Below are 19,172 nucleotides of genomic sequence, written 5' to 3'. Positions count from 1 at the left end.
GAGGACCCATTGGCCTAGAACAGAGGGAGGTTTCCCCATCCTCATTAGCCTGGTTGAAGTGAGGGCAGCTGAGCATAAATATTGACATCGTTTAGGGGTCTGTGCTTAAAGGCCAAGGCAGGGATCCAGCTAAAGATTCAAATCTGGATGAGATAGATGACTCCAGACTGGGGCAGGTTGGCCCAGATGAGTGCAGGAAACCCAGGGTATGGTTGTCTGTTCCTGCTGCTTCTTAAAACATGGAGAGGTAGCTATGCTGACCAGAGAGGTTCTGCCATGAGGGTCAGTTATGCCCACAATCCCATATACCAAGGACCTGAAGATTAGGTGCCAATTCTGAGCCTCACTGAGCTGTGGGACCTGATAGTTCCACACTACCATGGGCTAAGGAGCAACCTGATATAGTATGTCTCTCTCTGGGCACCATATTTTAATAGACATACAGATAAACAGAACTTTGCTCAAAAAAGTTAAATACAATGTTGATGGGACCATGTCACAACAATTGACTGGAGAAATAGAGACAGTTTGTCCAAGAGGAAATAAGATCAGGGGAGCTCAAAAGCCCACCTTCAAATATCTGAAAAAACAGTGTGCAGAGTTTTTCTGGGTGGCAACAAAGGATAGTATTAGGTCTGTAGGTTCAGAGCATGCTGGGTCAAATCCCACTCCATGTGGCAAGCCCCACACACAGCAGTCCATAAGCCATGGATGTGCCCAAACCCCACAGCCAGTCAGCCGGAGGGTCAGTCCCACCCACTGAAGTGCCAATAGCAATCAAGGCTCAAATATAACAGGAAGGCACACACAACCCTCACAAGGGACACTCCTGGAGCACCCAGTGCAGTTGACCAGGGAGCCTGTGCCACTGGGCCCCACATGGCACCTACTACATAAGGCCACCTGGCAAGACTGGGAGACACAACAGATCTACCTAATACATAGAAACAAACACAGAGAAGCAGTCAAAATAGGAAACAAGTAATACATCCCAGATGAAAGAACAGGAGAAAACTCCAGAAAAAAAGAATTAAACAAAATGGAGGCAAGCAACCTACCAAAGACAGAGTTCAAAACATAGGTTATAAGGATGCTCAAGGAACTTAGTAAAAACTTCAACAAAGAGATAGCATGCATTAAAAAAGACATAGAAACCATAAAAAAGAACCAGTCAGAAGGGAGAATACAATAACTGAAATGAAGAATGCACAGAAGGAATCACCAGCAGACTAGATGAAGCTGAGGACTGAATCAGCAATTTGGAAGACAAGGTAGCAGAAAACATCCAGTTGGAACAGCAAAAGGAAAACTAAATAAATAAATAATGAGGATAGTTTAAGAGACTTCTGGGATAATATCAAGCATAACAACATTCACATCATAGGGGTATGAGAGAAAGCAAAGGATTGAGAACCTATTTGAAGAAATAATGACTGAAAACTTTCCTAACGTGGTGAAGGAAATAAACTTACAAGCCCAGCAAGCACAGAGAGTCCCAAATGAGATGAACCCAAACAGGCCCACACCAAGACATAATATAATTGAAATGGCAGAGGTTAAAGACAGAGAGAATCCTAAAATCAGCAAGAGAAAGGCAACTAGTAATTTATAAGGGAGCTGCCATAAGATTGTCAGCTGACTTCTCAACAGAAACTTGTGAAAACAAACGAACAAATGTTGACCCAATCTGGCCCCAGCCAAGCCTTATTCTATGTTTACATATGCTGCAATGTCCCTTGAAGGACACATCAGGTACTAGCAGTGGCAGTAGCCTCTGTGACCCAGCACTAGGAGAAGAGCCACAAGGGTGAGAGGAGAATCATCCTATTGTACCTTTTCAAGTTTGTACCATGTCAGAGTATAATTCATAAATCCAAAAAGAAATATGGTCCTGGCCTCAGGATGGTGTCCAGAGTAAAAGCACCCTAGGATGCCAGAGAAGGGCAGAGGTTCAGAGACCATCCAGTCCAACCCCTCCTTACACACCATGAGGAAACTGAGGCACCCATGGTCCACATTCCTTCAGGACGTAAAGTACATTATCTGGGAGGCACCATCACCTTCAACCTGCGCACAGATGAAGCTGTCAGATAGCAATGAAGGCCCCAGGAAGCATGTACAGGAAAAGCAGGTCTTCTGGGGGCCAGGGAGGGAATCACTGAGAACCCTGCATGGCATCCTGAGCAGACCAAAGGTGGGGGGATTCAGGAAGAAAGTCCTGACAACATTCTCCTTCTTCAAAGTAGGCTTGATATAGAAGAGCTGGTTGCATGTCTATTCATTTCTCTTAACTGAATCTTAGTTTCCACATCCATCCATCCATCCATCCAGTCAATCAATCAATCCACCCATCCATCAATCTTTCTGCATGCCTACTAGGCACCAGGCTCTAGGCTCAGCTTGAAGACTATAACCATAAACATGATCCTTGCAGAGCTTCTGAGTTATAGCACATATTGGCCTCACTCACGGAGCAACTTTGATGGTCTGTTGAGATGACCACAAACAAAGCTTTTTTTAATGTTCTGGTGTAGTTTAACGAAATGTGAATGTAGCACAAAGTGCATTTTTGTCCTTGGTGCTCATTTGAAATATATCTTTTCAATTATGTCCCCAAATTTATTGTGGTATAATTGAAGTATAATAATTTGCACATATTTAAAGTCTACAATTTGATCAGTTTTGACATATACTTACAAAACTATCACCACAATCAAAATAGCAAATGTTTCCATCACCCCCAAACGTTTCCTCCTTCCCAAACGTTTCCTCCTTCCTTTCTTCCATCCCCATCCCCAGGCAACCACTATTCTAGAGAAAGTCTTTTTGGAAATAAGAAAGCCATTATTACTTTGCTGTGTTCCTAGGTCAATCCTAAGAGGGCAGAGGTGAGGGAGGATAAAGAAATGTCAGAAATGAGGGTAAGGGAGGAGATAGCATCCATGTAGGTCAACGGACTTCTGAGAAAGGGAATTCCAAGAATCATGAGAACAACATGTTGGTATTTCACCCTCAGAGCAAACTTAAAGGAAAGGGATCATTATCCTCCTTTTATGAATGAGGACATGAGCCTCAGAGCAGTGAAGGAGCAGGTCCGAGGTCAGCCAGGTAGTACACAGCAAGGCTGAAGCTCAGTCAGCCTGCATCCACAGGCCACAAAACTCAGCTGAGTGCACTCCTTCCTGGCCCTGAGAGATTGGCTGTGCTCTCTGAGGGCCTCCACTGGGCCCCAGGGGTGGTCTGCCCTGTGTTCATTGAGCCCGGCTCTGTGTCCTAAGGGATTCTTAGCACCCTTCCCATTGTCAAGAAGGGAGCTAGCAAGGCCCAGGGGCCGAAAACACTGATGTCCCAGCTAACCTGTGGCCTGGCCCCACCTGAGGCTGTGACCAGGGAGCCCCACTCTCTGCAAGGGCACTTCCTAGGGACAACCCTCGAGGGCCCATGTTGGGAACAACTTAATGCCACCTAAATCCAACACAGCAACACGCACACACACTAAACATTTTGCTTTTGAAAAATTACATAGTAAGGTGCAAATGCTTTATTTTCTCCCTGCCCCCCACAATCATTTGAGATCTTGATGGTCAAGAAGAGGCTGAGGGATAGTGAGGAAGTCAGGGATGGGGCATGAGGATCAAGGTAGGGAGAGAAGGAGAAATGAGGTAGGGACATGATGGCTGAGGGAGGGACATAGTACTCGAGAAATCACCAATGAGTTTTACATTTGGACAGGGCCATTTTGACACATCCACATCAAACTGGCTATATCTAGGTGGCTGAGAGAATGTTCCAAGCCCTCTCTGAACTTCAGCTTCCACAGGAAGAGTGGGGTTGAGGCTGCAGGAAACATCTGGGAACGAACCACGTTTAAAGAGCAGAGTCTTCCTGGAGGAAGAGCTCACGCTGCCAAAGCTCACAGACCTGTTTCTTCTGGGGTGGGCATTCCATCTGATGGGAAAGACAAACTGAAGGGAAGAATCGTGTCCAAAACTTTGAGTGGTTGATGTTAGAGCTACCAGACATCCTAGGGCATGCACACTTGGGGGTGAGAGAACTGATTCCTGACTTGGTTTCCTCCTCTGCACAAAAGGCATAATCCTCAGCTCTTGAGTCTCAGTGGGGACCACGTGACACTAAGTGTGAAGGGCACCCAGCCTGGCACATAGAAGGAGCCCCATCAGTAGTAGGCCCCTACTGCCTCACTGCCACCCCTGCCAGCACCCCTGAAACACAGGCTGTTAGACAAACGGAAGATTCTGGGTGTTGTGGCAACTTTTCATGAGCCTCAAAATGCCCTGTCTTGTCCCTGACTCATAGTTTTGGTTTCAGAATGAATACTTTGCGAGAAAGACATTTCTTTTATTCTATACATGGATTCCTTGATTACAGTCATGTGGGAACAGGATGGCCCCTAGTTCTGCATTTGAATCCCTTGCTGCTCTTTCTGTTATTGGGGAGAGTGCAGCTGTGATGGCAGAGAGACGTCCCAACAGGACCCATTGCGTGGCTGTTTTCTACCCTCAGCCCCACACCCTTCTTCATTCTGTCCTTGCATCAGCGGGGCAAGATCTGACCACCAAGCCTCCTTCTCCTGAACCAGAGAGAACCAGAAAACCAGAGCTTTTCCCAAGTAGGCTGGCTTCTTGCGGCTCCTCTGCCATCCGCAGACCTAACCAAGAGCTGACCGTACATACGGTCATGCGCAAAGGAGAGGAATACTTCAAGCAAAAGAAGAGGCTTCTTGGAAGGAGGAAGCACTCACCAGCTCTTTTGTTTTTATTTAATAAATGTGTATTAGGCACCCTCCAAGTGCCAAGCACTGTGGGCAACGGAAATATGGAAATGAATCGAACATGGTCTTTGCCCTCCAGAGGCTCACAGGAGAAAGCGATATGGCAGACAACTGTTCAAAGGAACAGCAATCACCAGTACAGAAGGCCAAACAACAAACTGGGTCTGGAGGTGGGCGGGGGGCGGTTCTGTGAAAGGGCAGTGCCAGCGAGGGCCTGAAGTGTGCTGTAGCGGGGCGGGCACAGGTTCTAGGGTTGGCTGTGTGGGTTGGCACCCAGGCTCTGCCAGTTATTAGTTCTACGAGCGTGGTCCACTTATTAACCTCTCTGTGCCTCAATTTTCTCGTTCTGTAAATGGCACCTACTTCATAAGGTTGCTGAAAAGATTGAATGAAGTCAGACAGGTAAAGCACACTTAGGACAGTGTTAGCTATTGGGCTCTGTATTTATTAATGTTATTGTCTTGAAGGAAAAGCAGGCATTTTGCAGATGAGGCAGGGCCTAGGGAAAGTGCTCCAGAAGCAGGAACCACAGGAACAGCGGCAGGGAAGTGAAAGCATGAGCTGCGGCTTGGCATGACCGCTACCTGGGAGCACGTGGTGAACTGAAGACAGAAAGGTAGGCAAAGGCCTGATGGTGCCAGGCTGTGTGTACCGCGGCGTGTGGGCTCGGTCTTGCCGCTGGCAGAGAGACTGGAGGCCTTTGTATAAGAATCAGACTCAGCGGCTGTATCACAAGGCAACCAGACTGGAAGAAGTGAGACAGACAGGAGGTAAGGAGCCCAGCGGGTAGCCTACTGCGATAGCAAAGAGAGAAATAAAGAAGCACTAACTAACACGGTGGAATCAGGAATGGAGAAGAGGTGAGTCGCTGAGGCATGGAGCTGATTAGATGCAGGATGAGGAACAGGCAGATCACAAGATGGTTTGGGTCACCATGGAGCCACTAATCAGAAGTAGGAAGACCGGACCAGGGGTTTGGAGGGGGAGAGGGTAAAGAAAAGACATAATAGGTGTTAGGCACTGATCTAGGAGCTTTACACGGATTATTTCATATAAACATCACATCAGCCCTTTGAGAAGGGTACTGATATTATCCCCATTTACAGGTGAAAAAAGCTGAGGCATAGAGTGATTGAAAGCTTGTATCAGAGCCACGATCTGGTCTTCAGAGCCTGCATTATTAACATCTCTGCTCCACGATGACCTTGAGACGCTGGTTTTGTGTCTATTGCTTAGCAGAAGCTTGGGCTGGAAGCAAGGTGTAGTTAGAGCTGCGTGGGGATCGTAAGGTCAGGGAGTGTATGAGAGTGGAGAGAGGGGCTCTGACATATTGGGGGTCCTGGGGAACGAGGTCCAGACAGCCTGGAAGTCCCCAGAAGGATCTGGAAGGCACCCTCCTTTCCCTTCTCTCCAGCCTGCAGTGGGGAATCCAGCCCTAGGACTGGGCTTCCTGCCTTGCTGATCTTCCCCACAGCCCACAGAGAGAACATAGGTGGGACTGGCCTTTTCCCGGCGCCTGGTGCTGGTTACATAACCTCCCTGAGCTGGTGAGGCAAGGATAGCATTACCTTCCTCCCCCACACACACTGGGAGGGGAGAGCTGAAAGGATTAGGCTCAGCTTTTGGAGACAAAACTAAGTACTCTAAATGGAAGTATGCCAGCCTGCTCTGGGCTATTGTGAGGCCCAATTTTGTCTCCCAGTCCACATGCAGACAGGGCTGAGGTTCTGTTGACAAAAGCTTCTCAAGGTGTTTACCTCAGCCTCAATAGCCACTGGCCCAGGTCCCGTTTAGGTGTGTCATTGCTCAGGTGAGGACACACACACACACACACACACCACTCCCTCCCCTGGAGCCAGCTCTCTAAGTAACTTCAATATTAGCCAAATTCACCTGAGACAGCTGGCATTTCTCTTGACACCCTAACAGTTTATCTAGTTAAGAGTTTTCATCCAAGAAGAGCTTGCCTGGTTCACTAATTCACATATTGAGCTTCATAAATTACTGGGGAGTGTTCCAAGTTCTGAGATTCCTACAGCACTTTTACCTTGTGGAAAAGGAGAGGATAAGAAAGGAAGAACAGTGAGAGCCAAAGTGGGGAGAAATTGTCCCCACCCTCAATTGACACCCCTCCCCAACTATGTTTCCAATCACATACAGTGCCAATGTTTGGCCCCAAAGTGGTAACAGAAAAGAGTGAGAAAATACACAGAGAAATGGGATCATAGAACATAGACTATATCCTCAAAGGGACCTTACAGATCATTCATTCGTCCACCTCTTTCATTTACAGATGAGAAAACTATTTGTCCTGTGACCAGCTAGGAACAGAATACAGGGCTTCAGTGTCCACTCAGTTCTCTTGTCCCTGTCACAGAGACTCCAAGACAGGAAGGACTGTAAGAGGCTAGGATGCCCTACATCTGCTCCTGGAGACACCCCAGCACACGGCTTGTATCCTTGTTTCCCTCGTGTCCAAGTTTTAGGGATAACTGTCATCCCCACATGTCACCAACAGCCTGCATCTATCACAGAGAACTGGAAAGGTCTGGACTGACCCAGGTTGCTGGAGCCCGTAGGACACTGGGAAACGATGCTACTGCAATGTCTAGCCAGGATGGGCACTTTCCCATCCCCTTACAAAAACCCTGGACAACCCGCGAATGTCTTGGGAGCACCTGCTTTGTGCCCAGCTGTGGGAGACCAAGAAATCACGCGTTTGGGCAGCTAATTTCTCCAAGTTCTTTTTTCTGCCAAGCACAAAAATGAACAGCCCAAAGAAGACAGGAAGAAATAAAGCCAAGAGTTCTCATGCTCCTAATTTAAAACATAAAAATAAAAGAATTATTCCCACTGTGCAAATAACAAATAGACCAACCCTACCTCCCAGCCAAATATTGCTATTTCCTTTAAATCTCAGGCTAAAATATCCATGCCTGGGCAGGGAGAGACTTGCGGTTATTGGCCAAAAGCTGTTCTAAGTCATATGCAGCCATTATAACTGTGATTTTCAAACAAAAGTTACAGATTTAGAGTGACTTTTTCAGCACTAAAGTTATTTTGACATTTAATAAAATAAATCATGAGACCAACACATCACCACATGTTGACAATAGTGTCCAAAATAATTTTACTATCTTTAGTATTTTTATTTTATTTTAATTTATTCATAACTATGTAATTTACATATAATTTATAATTAAACAAACAATATTTAATTATTTATATGTCTTTATATTTAGGATTTTTAAACAGCCAGTATAAACAGACAAGAATGGACCACTTATTGTCATACATATAGCAAATAACACGGAAGGTAACTTTTCCTGAAATCCTCCTTAACTGAATATTGATTGGCTTCATCTCCCAAGAACTTGTGGTCTGAATCAGGTAGACCAAGCAAAATAAAAGCTATCACAGCACAGGACCCACAGATTTAAAAGCTGTCAATTAAACAATTTAGATGATCTCTTTCTTCAGTCATGGCCAGCAGCTCAGCCCAACATCATCCGTAACTAATTCCAGTCCAGAATCAAATACCCCATTTTTAATACTCTTGACCTGACCTCCCCCCAAGGTGTGGCAACGCGTTCTAAGGTGGAAAAGCTGTACCTAGCGCCTGCCTGCACCTCTTGTAAAACATTGGACCAAGAAGCCCTGGCTTACAATTTATTGCACAAAAACTGACATTCATTTCAGAAGCAATACTCAGGCAGCCCACTTGGGTGAGCTGAGGGGGTGGGGAGTCACCTTTTCAAAAAAGGACTAGGAACACCAAATAGAACTGTCTATAGAAATGATAAAGGCAAGGAGAGATTGGATCCCAACATTTTAAGCAGCTCTTAAATGGCTTGGGGGCAAGACCTCTTCGCTAGGTGACATCGTATTTACTAGCAAGAAAACAGAGACCAATGGAGAATGGTCTGAGTTCTGCATAATTTGAAACACTTGACCTTGATTTGTAAAGCTGAATGTTCATGGAAATCTGAGCTCGAAAAGCATATCTGAGTTACCATACATAGTTAGTATAGCATGGTGCTGAGGCCAGAATATAGAATTTGAATCTCAGCTCTATCCCCTACGAACTGTGCCACCCTAGGCATGTAATTTACCTCTCCTTTTCTTTATAAAATAAGTATAACAACGGTACTAACCACATAGGCTTGTTTTAAGGATAGAATTAAATTTATATGAATAAAAAGCCTAGTCCCTGGCACATAGTAACCATTCAACAAATGTTAGCTATTACCTGGTCAAATCTATCAATCTTTCACTAGAATGTAAGTTCCAGAGGGCAACAATTCGTATATGATTTGTTAACTACTGTATTCTCAATATCTAGAACAGGGCCTACCATGCAGTAGGCAATCAGTCAGCTTTAAATGAATCTAATGGCATATTAACAAGTCCCATATGAATTTATTGTATCTAGGAGCAATGAAAATTTTAAAACAGGCTTTAGTTCAAATATATGTCTTTTAGAGTATTGTGCTAAGTTTGGGACAATTCATTATAGAAAGTAGAAAAGCAATATTCACTGAGTTAAAAACAGAGTGGTTAGTGTTTTTGAGGCCTTTAAATCTAGTTGAGCTTCTGATGCTGGCCAAGACGGAATAATACAGACTAGACTTACCATCCCAGATTCAACAACAAAAAAAGAGGGGGTGAGGGGGTGGGGAAGGGAGGAAATAACAGTTTCCAGGCATTAAATATAAGGCAATACCGGACAGGGATCCCTATCAGATGAGAAATCAACAAGGTGAGCCCCATTATTTCCCCAGCTTACTGCCTGGAGAGCATTTAGCGGCCATGGTATGGGCTGGGGTGGGGAAGCCAGGAAGAATCTCACAGTCTCTCTGAGTTGAGGAGACAGAGCTGGGAGTCTGGGGAGCCCAAGAAAGTGAGAGTTCTCAGGGAAGAGTAGCAGAGAGGAGAGAGCTGCACAAGGGAGGGGAGGGGGAGAGATCCAAAGATCTATAGAGGGTCCCCCTTGAGACTTCTGCTGGGCAGGGGGGATCAATGCATTCACGTGAGGAAATTGCCTGAGGCTAGAGAAAGGACCACTCAAGAAAAGAGAGGGAAGAAAAGTCCTGGAGTTCACACAAGGCTAGGAATACTTAGTATTCCTATCAGCCAGAACAGAAAACCTTGTAGTTCATGATATAGCAGGTAGATACTCAGAAAGGGATTGCCTCAATAGAAATTTAGCCCTAGACAAAAAGTTATGATGTCCGCACCTTACTTAAAGCAAGCCTCAATAGTATCATACTGTTTCCAAATAACTGAATTGCATCCCAGAACAAACTTCGAGAAAATTTGTAGGAATACAAGAATATCCAGCACCCAAAAAGGTAAATTCCATAATGTCTCACATTCAATACAAAATTACCAAGCATACAAAGGAACAGGAAGAAGAAAAAACTCAATCAATAGAAACATATGAAAATAACACAAATGATAAATGTAGTAGACAAAACCATTAAAATAATTAGTGGAACTATATTCCATATATTCAAGAAGCTAGACGAAAGATTGAACATGTTAAGTAGAGACAGAAAATGTTAAAAAATACCCAAGTCAAATTCTAAAAATGAAAAGGTCAATGTCTGGAATAAAATAAACACTGGCTACAATAAACAAGAAATTAGACATTCCCCAAAACAGATTCATGCACTTGAAGACACAGCAATAGAAAGTATCCAAAATAAAACAGAAAGAAAAGACGGGGGTGGGGGGTGGAGGGAAACAGCATCAGTAAAACTGAGTGAACAAATACATGCAACTAAAGAGGTGAAGGGAGGACAGAAATCCTATTTGAAGAAATAATGGTCAAAACTTTCCCAAAACGATGCAAATCATATGTCCAGATATACAGAAAGCTCTACCAAGCAAAAAGAAAAAAGAAAAGAGAAAAAGAACAATACATCAAAGAGTATTATAATTAAATTACTTAAAACCAGAAGCTAAGAGAAAAATCTTAATATCAGGCAGACAAAAAAAGATATACTATTTAAAGAGTAACAAAGATAAGAATCGCATCAGAATTTTCATTAGAAACATTGCCACCTAAAAAAATCAGTAGAATAAAATCTTTAAAATACTTAAGGAAAAAAACCAAACAAACCCTATCAACCTAACAATCTGGATCCAAGGAAAATCTTTCAAAAACAAATGCAAAATAAAGGCTTTCTCAGAAATACAAAAGCTGAAAAAAATTATCAGCAGCAGATCTGCTTAAAAAGTAAAAACAAAAAAACTCTATCGCGAATATTATAATTAATGGGGAAACAGTAAAAGCTTTCCCTTTAAAGTCAGAAATGAGACTAGTTTTCACACTGTCACTACTTTTATTCATCATTGTATTAGAGGTACTAAACAAGTACATAAGTCAATAAAGACTAGAAAGCAAGATGTAAATGTTATTTGCAGATGATATAATTGTGTACATTAAAAAATCCAAAGGTGTATTATTACAATTAATATGTAAATTAGGCAAGGTTGCTGCCACACGGTCAATAAAAATATTTCAATTATATTTCTATATATGTATAAGCAAGAAACAACGTGAAATTTTAAAAATACCATTTACAATGGCAAAAGGAAATAGCAAATATTTAGGACTTAATCTAACAAAAGTTCTGCAAAACCTTCACATAGAAAAGTATAAAACCTTATTGAAAAAAATTAAAGATGAAAACAAACGAAAGGTTTTTCACCATGTTCATGGACTGGATGCCAATAAAGATATCATTTCTCTCCATACTGATCTATAGAGTCAGTGAAATCCCAATCAAAATTCCAGTAGCCTTGCAGCAAATACAGACAACTCTTTCTAGAAGTCGGGCTGTGTGGGAAGGTAAAAAATAGGGTGATAGCTGGAATAGGTTATGGGAACATGGAAGGATATTTTTAAGAGAGAGACTTAAATATGCTAACAAAAGTGAGAAATGGTTGATGATTAGTGCAAGGGGTAAGATCCAAGCCAGGTGGAAGGAATGGTTTTAGAAAGAAAAGGGAGTGCCACACCTATAAAAATGGTAAGACAGAAACAAAAGGTGGGTATAAATATAGGTTGGTTTGTAGATTGGTATGGAAATCGAAGAGGATTCCCAAATGATAACTTCAATTTTCTTAGCAATATAGGAGATATTGAGTCATGAAATGGAAGGTGGCAAAAGTAGTTTTATTTTTTTCTGCTTTTTAAAAATGTTTATTAAATGTATTGGGGTGACTGACATTGGTTAGTAAAATTATATAGGTTTCAAGTGTACAATTCTGTAATACATCATCTATCTACTGCATTGTGTGTTCACCACGCAGGGTCAGTTCTCCTTCCATCAACATGTATTTGACCCTTTTTACCCTCTTCTACCTCCCCATTCCCTTAGAACTTGTGGAATGGAAGGAAGTGAGTTGACTAGAGAAATGTGGTTTAATTGCTGACCAAACCTGAAAGTCTATTTGAGATTGAAAAGTATGAATGTATAAAGAAAGCTGACAGTATAACTAATGCAGGATGAGATTTTAGGATATTGACAGTGATCCTGAAATGACAGATGATAGTATCTAAGCTGGATAAAGAAAGACACAAAGAACGGGGGTGCTGATGAGTTATGAGATAGAAAAAGGACCAATGGGAAGTGGATATTACAAGGAAAACCATGTCTTCATCTTTGCCATCTAATTCTGTACCTTTTTTTGCTTATCTCACTCAGAGGCAATGGGGATCTTGAAGTGACGTGATGAACTCTCTCAGGGACATAACCAGGAGTAGAAATGTCATCTCAAGAACACTAGTCTTATCAGTTAGGCTACCTTCAGCTGCAAACAATAGGACAACTTGAATACAAATGCCTTAGAATGAGAAGATCTAGGCATAGAGGAAACTGCAGGGTTGGCTTATTCAGAGCCCCAGGGATGACACTGAGGACCAGGTCCTCCCCATATCTGTTTCACTATCTTGTTCTTAGATGACGTCTCCTTGTGGTACCAAGCAACCGTGTCTTAGTCAACTCTGTGTTTATAGTGCCTGACACATAGTAGGTTCTCCAAGTGTCCTTATAGAACGAATGAATGAATGAATGCGTTTATTTCCTGTTTTTTCTTAGAACTACAAAAGAAGTCCAAACAGCCTGACTAAGTAAGGATTTTAATATGAGACTTGGCTCAGAGACCTCTGGATGCTAAGACAACTGACTCCTTTTGAGAACTGTCTACATCTGAGCAAACCACCATCCTGTGATCCTGGGTGATGATGGGGCTTGGGAAGGTGCCAAATTAGTTCTTCAATTGGTCTTCAATTGGTCTATAGAAAGCCCTTAAGCTCAAGCCTCCTTCCTTTTGTTAGCCCAACTTTGGCACCAGCCCTTGGCCCCTGGGGTCTCCCCTTCCTCTCATGTCCTGGCGCATACATATTATTTATGTCCTCATCTGCTCATGCCTCATCCACCCTCCTGCAACGTAGGTCTGCTGAGCTCGGGGGCTGCGGCTTATATAGCATTTCATATTTTATACACCTTATCAACATCTGCATGGGAGTTTGGGTTCAACGATTACTTCCCTAGTGACCTTAAGCAAGGCCATTGCACTCGGTGATGGTCAAGTCTCCTGATTTATAAAATGTCCCCAAAGGTCCCATCTAGCTCTCACAATTCTCTGGTTCTTTTCCAATGGTTTCTGTGGCTCTTAGAAAAGAGATAATGAAAAACAAAAGGCATGGCTGCCAAGTAGCTTAAGGTCAATTGTCCATGGAAAAGATTACAGCAAAAACCCAAGAAGAGAACAAAGATGGACTAATGGTGAGGAAGGGGAGAAAAACACCGGAAGTAGGGAGAGGGCTCAAACCAATGTAATAAAGGTCCTTAGCCTGTCAACCCCATGGGACGTTGTCTGCAGAAACAGGAAAACTGTGAAGGTCACCAAACCTTCCTGGAGGTGAAACACCAAGTATAGGGGCCCTGACATTGGGATTGGTGGGGATACACCACTGACGAGATCATCTGCCCTTTCAATTCCTTAGGGGTCCAATGGAAATTTAACACACCCCATGTCATTTTAAGTTTTCTAATAACCACATTACAAAAAGTAAAAAGAAAATGGTGAAATTCATTTTAATAATGTTTTAGTTAACCGGTATATCAAAAATTTTATAATTTCAACATGTAATACCAATTTTTAAACTATTAACAAGGTATTTGACATTTTTTTTGTACTAAGTCTTTAAAATCTGGTGTGTATTTTGCACGTACAGCACATCTCAATGCAGACTAGCCACATATTAAGTGCTCTATAATAGCCGTGCGAGCAGCCCATCTCTAAATATGTGGAATTTGGGTTCAGTTGTATTTTAAATATCAGACACTATTCTAGACTCTGGGGATAAAGGGTTAATAAAGCAAGAAAGGTTCCTGTTCTTATGGAACTGACATTCTTGTAAGAGACACAGGACATGAACAGATTTCTTCATAAGTTTATTTCAGATGGTGACAAGTGCTGTGAAAAAGGGAAAATAAGGTAACTTGGTAGAAAGCAACTGATGAGAAAATGGTGGAAACAACTTTAGATAAAATGGTCAGAGGGTCAGAAGGACTCTCTGAGAAGATGGGATTTGAGTGCAGAACAGAAAAACAAGAAGGAGCCAGTTAAGAGACGACCTGAGAGTGAAGCATTCCAGGCCAAATGGTAAGTCAGTACAAATGCCCTGGGGTCAGCATGAGCATGTCTGGACTTGAGGAGCAAAAAGAAGGCCAACGTGTCAGGAGTATGGGAATGAAGGGGACAGTGACAAAGGAAAATTCAGAGAGGCAGGCAGCTACCAGACCATGTAGGGCAGTCGCTCTCAACTCCCGTTGCAATATAGCTCTATAACTTCTGCAAAATATTCATGCTCAGCTCCCACACCTCACCCTGAGACTCTGATTCAATTGGTCTACAGAAAGCCCGGGCATCAGTGTTTTTAAAAAGCAGTCCAGGTGAATTTAAAGAATAGGCAGGGCTGAGAGCCACTGAGGTGTGGTGTTGTGACCCCAATAGAATTTGCATTTATTCACAATGCACTGAGAAGGCATTGAAGGGTTTAGGGAAAGGTGTAATGTGATCTGATTTAGCTTTTAGATGCCCAGGCTTTGTGGGGAGTGGACTGTGGAGGGATGACAGCCGAAGGCAGGGCACTAGTAGGAGAGAGTCCGAGGAATCAGGATGGATGGTGGATGGATAGTGGACGTAGGGCTGACTGGACTTGGTGGAGTGAGTGCTGGGAATGAAGGAAGGAGATGAATCCTTGGAGACCTGGAAACAGTAGAGCACCAGGCATGTACTAAGGACCTACTGTGCATAGGGCTGGCCCCATGGGGCCCCAACAGCAGCAAAACCAAAGCCACCGCCATAAATCTGTTTTGGCCTCTCTGGAGGAGAATCATTTGTCATAATAACTGGGGGTGGGGGCTGGAGGTGGGTGCTCCTCAGAAAGGTAGCATTTATGTTGAACACCCTTGTTAAATTTATGAGGTGGACCTAGTTAGCAAGATCTTTTCATTCTCCCTGGGAGTCTAATTTATATATGGGCCCCCAGGGGACTTCACCCCAACACTGTCAGCTTCATCTGTTTGCCCAGTCACTCAAGGGTTTTATGATCCTGGTCCCGCGGCATGAGTGACCCAAGAGTGAGGAGCTGATCCACGCTGGATCAACATGAGACACTGTCAGAGACAGAGAGACGGGGTAGGGGGCGCCATGCTCAGTGCACCTTGGAACTGTCAGCTGCCAGATTTCCTCCATGAGGAGTGAGAGACCATGATGCAGACACACAACAAGCAGCAGAGCGAAGCCTTCTAGGGGGCTTCAAATTCCGCTTCCAGCTGTTTCTGAGAACCAGCAGTGTGCCTGCCATTCCTGAGTCTGTGGCAATGACCCTTAACGAAGTGAAATGCCCACAACAGAAAGCTAACAACTTTAAAATGTACTATTTAGTGGCGCTTAGCACAGTCTCAATATTGTGCAATCATCACCTCTCTCTAATTCCAAAACACATTCGTCATCCCGAAAGAAGACCCCATTCCATTAAGCAGTCACTCCCCACCACCCCTAGTAACCACTAATCTACTCTCTGTCTCTATGGATTTACCTATTCTGGGCATTTCATATCAGTGGAGTCACACGACATGTGACTGTTGCCCCTGGTTTCTTTAAGTTAGCATAATTTCTTCAAGGTTCATCCATGTTGTAACATGTAATAGAATTTCTTTCTTTCTTATGGCTGAATAATACTCCATTATTTGTATATAGCACATTTTGTTTATCCACTCATCCACTGATGGACATATGAGATGGTTCCACCTTTTGGCTATTCTGGGTAGTGCTGCTACGAACAAGCAAGTACAGCTTTTGTTTGAGCCTCATTTTCAATTTGGCGGGGGTTGGGGTGGGGTGGGAGGGGGGAGGTGGTGGTGATATCTACCTGGGATTGGAATTGCTGGGTCATATGGAATTTCTTGCAACTTTTTGAAGAACCACCAATAGTAGTATTTTCTATTTGCTCAAAGGTGTGCATATTGTATTTCTGTCACTTTTACCAAGAAGAGTCCTGCTGTTACGGCTCAAATCAGCTTTCTGGTCATTTCAGCAAACCATCAATTCCTTTGAAAATACCAGGTCAAAAACATCCCAACAGCAGCCGCAGGACAGGATGTTGGGCCACTCCGGTTGCTTTGTCCTGACTCTACCTGTGCTCCACCCTATCTGCCCTCCTTGACACCCCACAGCTTGCTCCTAGCACACTCCTGCTTCCCTCAGTGCTGGCCCTGGCTCCTCACCCTTCTTGGCTCCTCCCCCTCCCCACTAATTGCCACGCCCTATTACCACCACCTCCTCATCTTCTCTACCTTAGTGCTTACCTGCAGCCCACCCTACGTCCTCATAAAGCATTCTCCCCTTGAGAACACAGCCCCCTGTTCTCCTGTCCTCCTGAGTACACCCACAGCCCTTATAACAGGTTTCCACCCAGTTCAGCCCTCAGTTTTGTCATTTCTGCCTATTGCTCCTGTAATTTCAGGTGTCAGTTACCTCTGCCACCCCTTTCTCTGATGGCCCCAACAGCCTCCAGCAGGACAGGCAGCTGGTACAGCACATACCGATGGCAGATATGAGGCAACAACTTCTCTGATGCAATAATCCACCTCTGTGGGGAACACAGATCTCCTATGTGATTACAGTACATTTCTTACCCCTCTCCGGGCTTTTCAAAGCACAGATGATATTTTCCAGTGCCAATCTCACAGGTATTTTGAGCATCCAAAGCAGTAAAGGACAATGACAGTTAATAGTTGTGACTGAGCACAACCCTTGTAGGGGTGACTGAGAACAATTTTACAAATGAGGACATGGGACTGAGAGATTAAGAAAGTACCTGAGGTGAACCTGTTATCATCAGTGCTAATGTTGGGTTCTGATCCAGACCAGTCTGACTCCAAATTCTAGATTCCTTTCACTACAGAAAGCTGAAATTGCATTTAAATTACAACATATTAGACTATATACTGGCAAGGTGGTGATGAAACAATTAATTAAAATTATACCTTATACTGGAGACTGGTGAAATTGTTTCAAAAACAGCTTGGAAATAACTATCATTCCTACCACTTGACCTTGATGAATTTCTTCTCAGGATATCGATCTTATAATAGAAATAAGTACACGCATAGGGTATTCATCTCTGCATTATTTGCCACAGCAATAAATCCGGAGTAATCTCAAGGTCCAGATTATAGGGGGTGGGTTAAGAACATTACGGTGTGAAGTCAAAGCAATAATATCCAGCAATGATTCTCAACCAGGGACCATTTTGTCCCCTCCAAGGGACGTTTGGCAGTGTCTGAAGACATTTTCTGTTGTCCCAGCAGAGAGGGGTAAGTCCTATTGGCATCTAATCGGGAGAGGCCGCAGACGGTGCTAACCATTCTATACGGCATAGGACGGGCCCCCAAATGTCCACTGTGCTGAGGCTGAGATACCCTGTTACATAGAAATTAAGTATTCATAACATAAAGACTTTATGATTTGATGTTAATTGAAAAAGTAGAATTCTAAATTTGGAGTATACCATGATTTTAACCATGGGAAACTATCTTGCACATGAGGGAATACTAGATGGAAACACAGAAAACCAAAAAAAATACATTAGTGGAAATAGAGATAAATCTTATTCTTTAAAAGTTCTCTTTAATGATGTGCTGCTATTTTTTACACTTAACAAAAATTGCGGCAAAGATTGAAGCAGAACTTGCTACAGGTATGATTTACAGCTGTTATTGTCTAGATCTAACTTTGTGCATGGCACATTTTTGTGCTCAATAAATACTTTTGGAAAGAAGGCATGCAATTTTTTTTAAACAAAAGTATGTAAACAGAACTGAAACTACCTTACACAAGAAATGTATTGGTACGTGTGACTCAGAATAAAAGCAGTAGATCTGGCCTCAGGTCAGAGGGATCCAAGATTTCAAACCATGCTATCTTCCATCTGGTATGTTTTGTGATTTCTCTTTCACTCTGAAACTACCGCCACTCCCTGAGTGTAGCCCTCGCCCTCTACTGCATACAGCCTTCTTGTGCAGACAGGGGACGGAAAAAGCACAAAGGGCTCTAGGCTTAACATCTTTTCTAGTATCCAGCTATGAGTCCAGACAAAGAGGAAACTATCTCAGTTTTCCCAGAGAAAATCTCAAATAAGTTTTCTGCTGGCTGTGTTTGGGCCACATGTTTATCCATTGGTCCAATTGCTATGGTTGAATGCTGTTAATAGAAAGTAGGAGCAGAACTGGCAAGAAAGAGGGCTAGCCAGACAAAAAACTACAATGTCCACTATCTTCATGAATTGACAAACATTTGAGTTTTTGAAAACATCTAGTGACACGGGAAGTACGAAGACAGAGCCCAAAATGTTATCAAAAAACCGAGAGGTTTTTTTTGGTGGACTGTTTTTTTTGTTTGTTGTTTGTTTTTGTTTTGTTTTGTTTTGTTTCTGCAAAGAGATAGGATGATGGGATCATAGAGTTGAAAGGGACTTTAAAGAGAGTATCTTGATCAACCTTTTGTAAACATAAGGTAACATAATAAATATATCATTTTTTGGGAGCCTGCAACATGCCTAGTTCTAGGAGAGGCCCTGGATACCTGGAAGAGAGGGAGAGGTCATTCTCGTCATCCAGGTCAGTCCTCCACAGCAAGATGGGACACAAAGATGGACTTTGGCCTTTAAGGCTATTCACTAAACTGGATCTCAGAAAGCATGGGCTTGGTGAATGAACTGAAGGAGGTATTATTTAGAGCAATGGCTTTCAAAACTGTTTTTGATGGCAACTCAATAAAAAATACATTTTAGATT

This window comes from Rhinolophus ferrumequinum, chromosome 13 (genome assembly GCF_004115265.2).
Source record: "Rhinolophus ferrumequinum isolate MPI-CBG mRhiFer1 chromosome 13, mRhiFer1_v1.p, whole genome shotgun sequence".
Taxonomy (NCBI): Eukaryota; Metazoa; Chordata; class Mammalia; order Chiroptera; family Rhinolophidae; genus Rhinolophus; species Rhinolophus ferrumequinum.
This window is presented reverse-complemented; position numbering follows the sequence as displayed.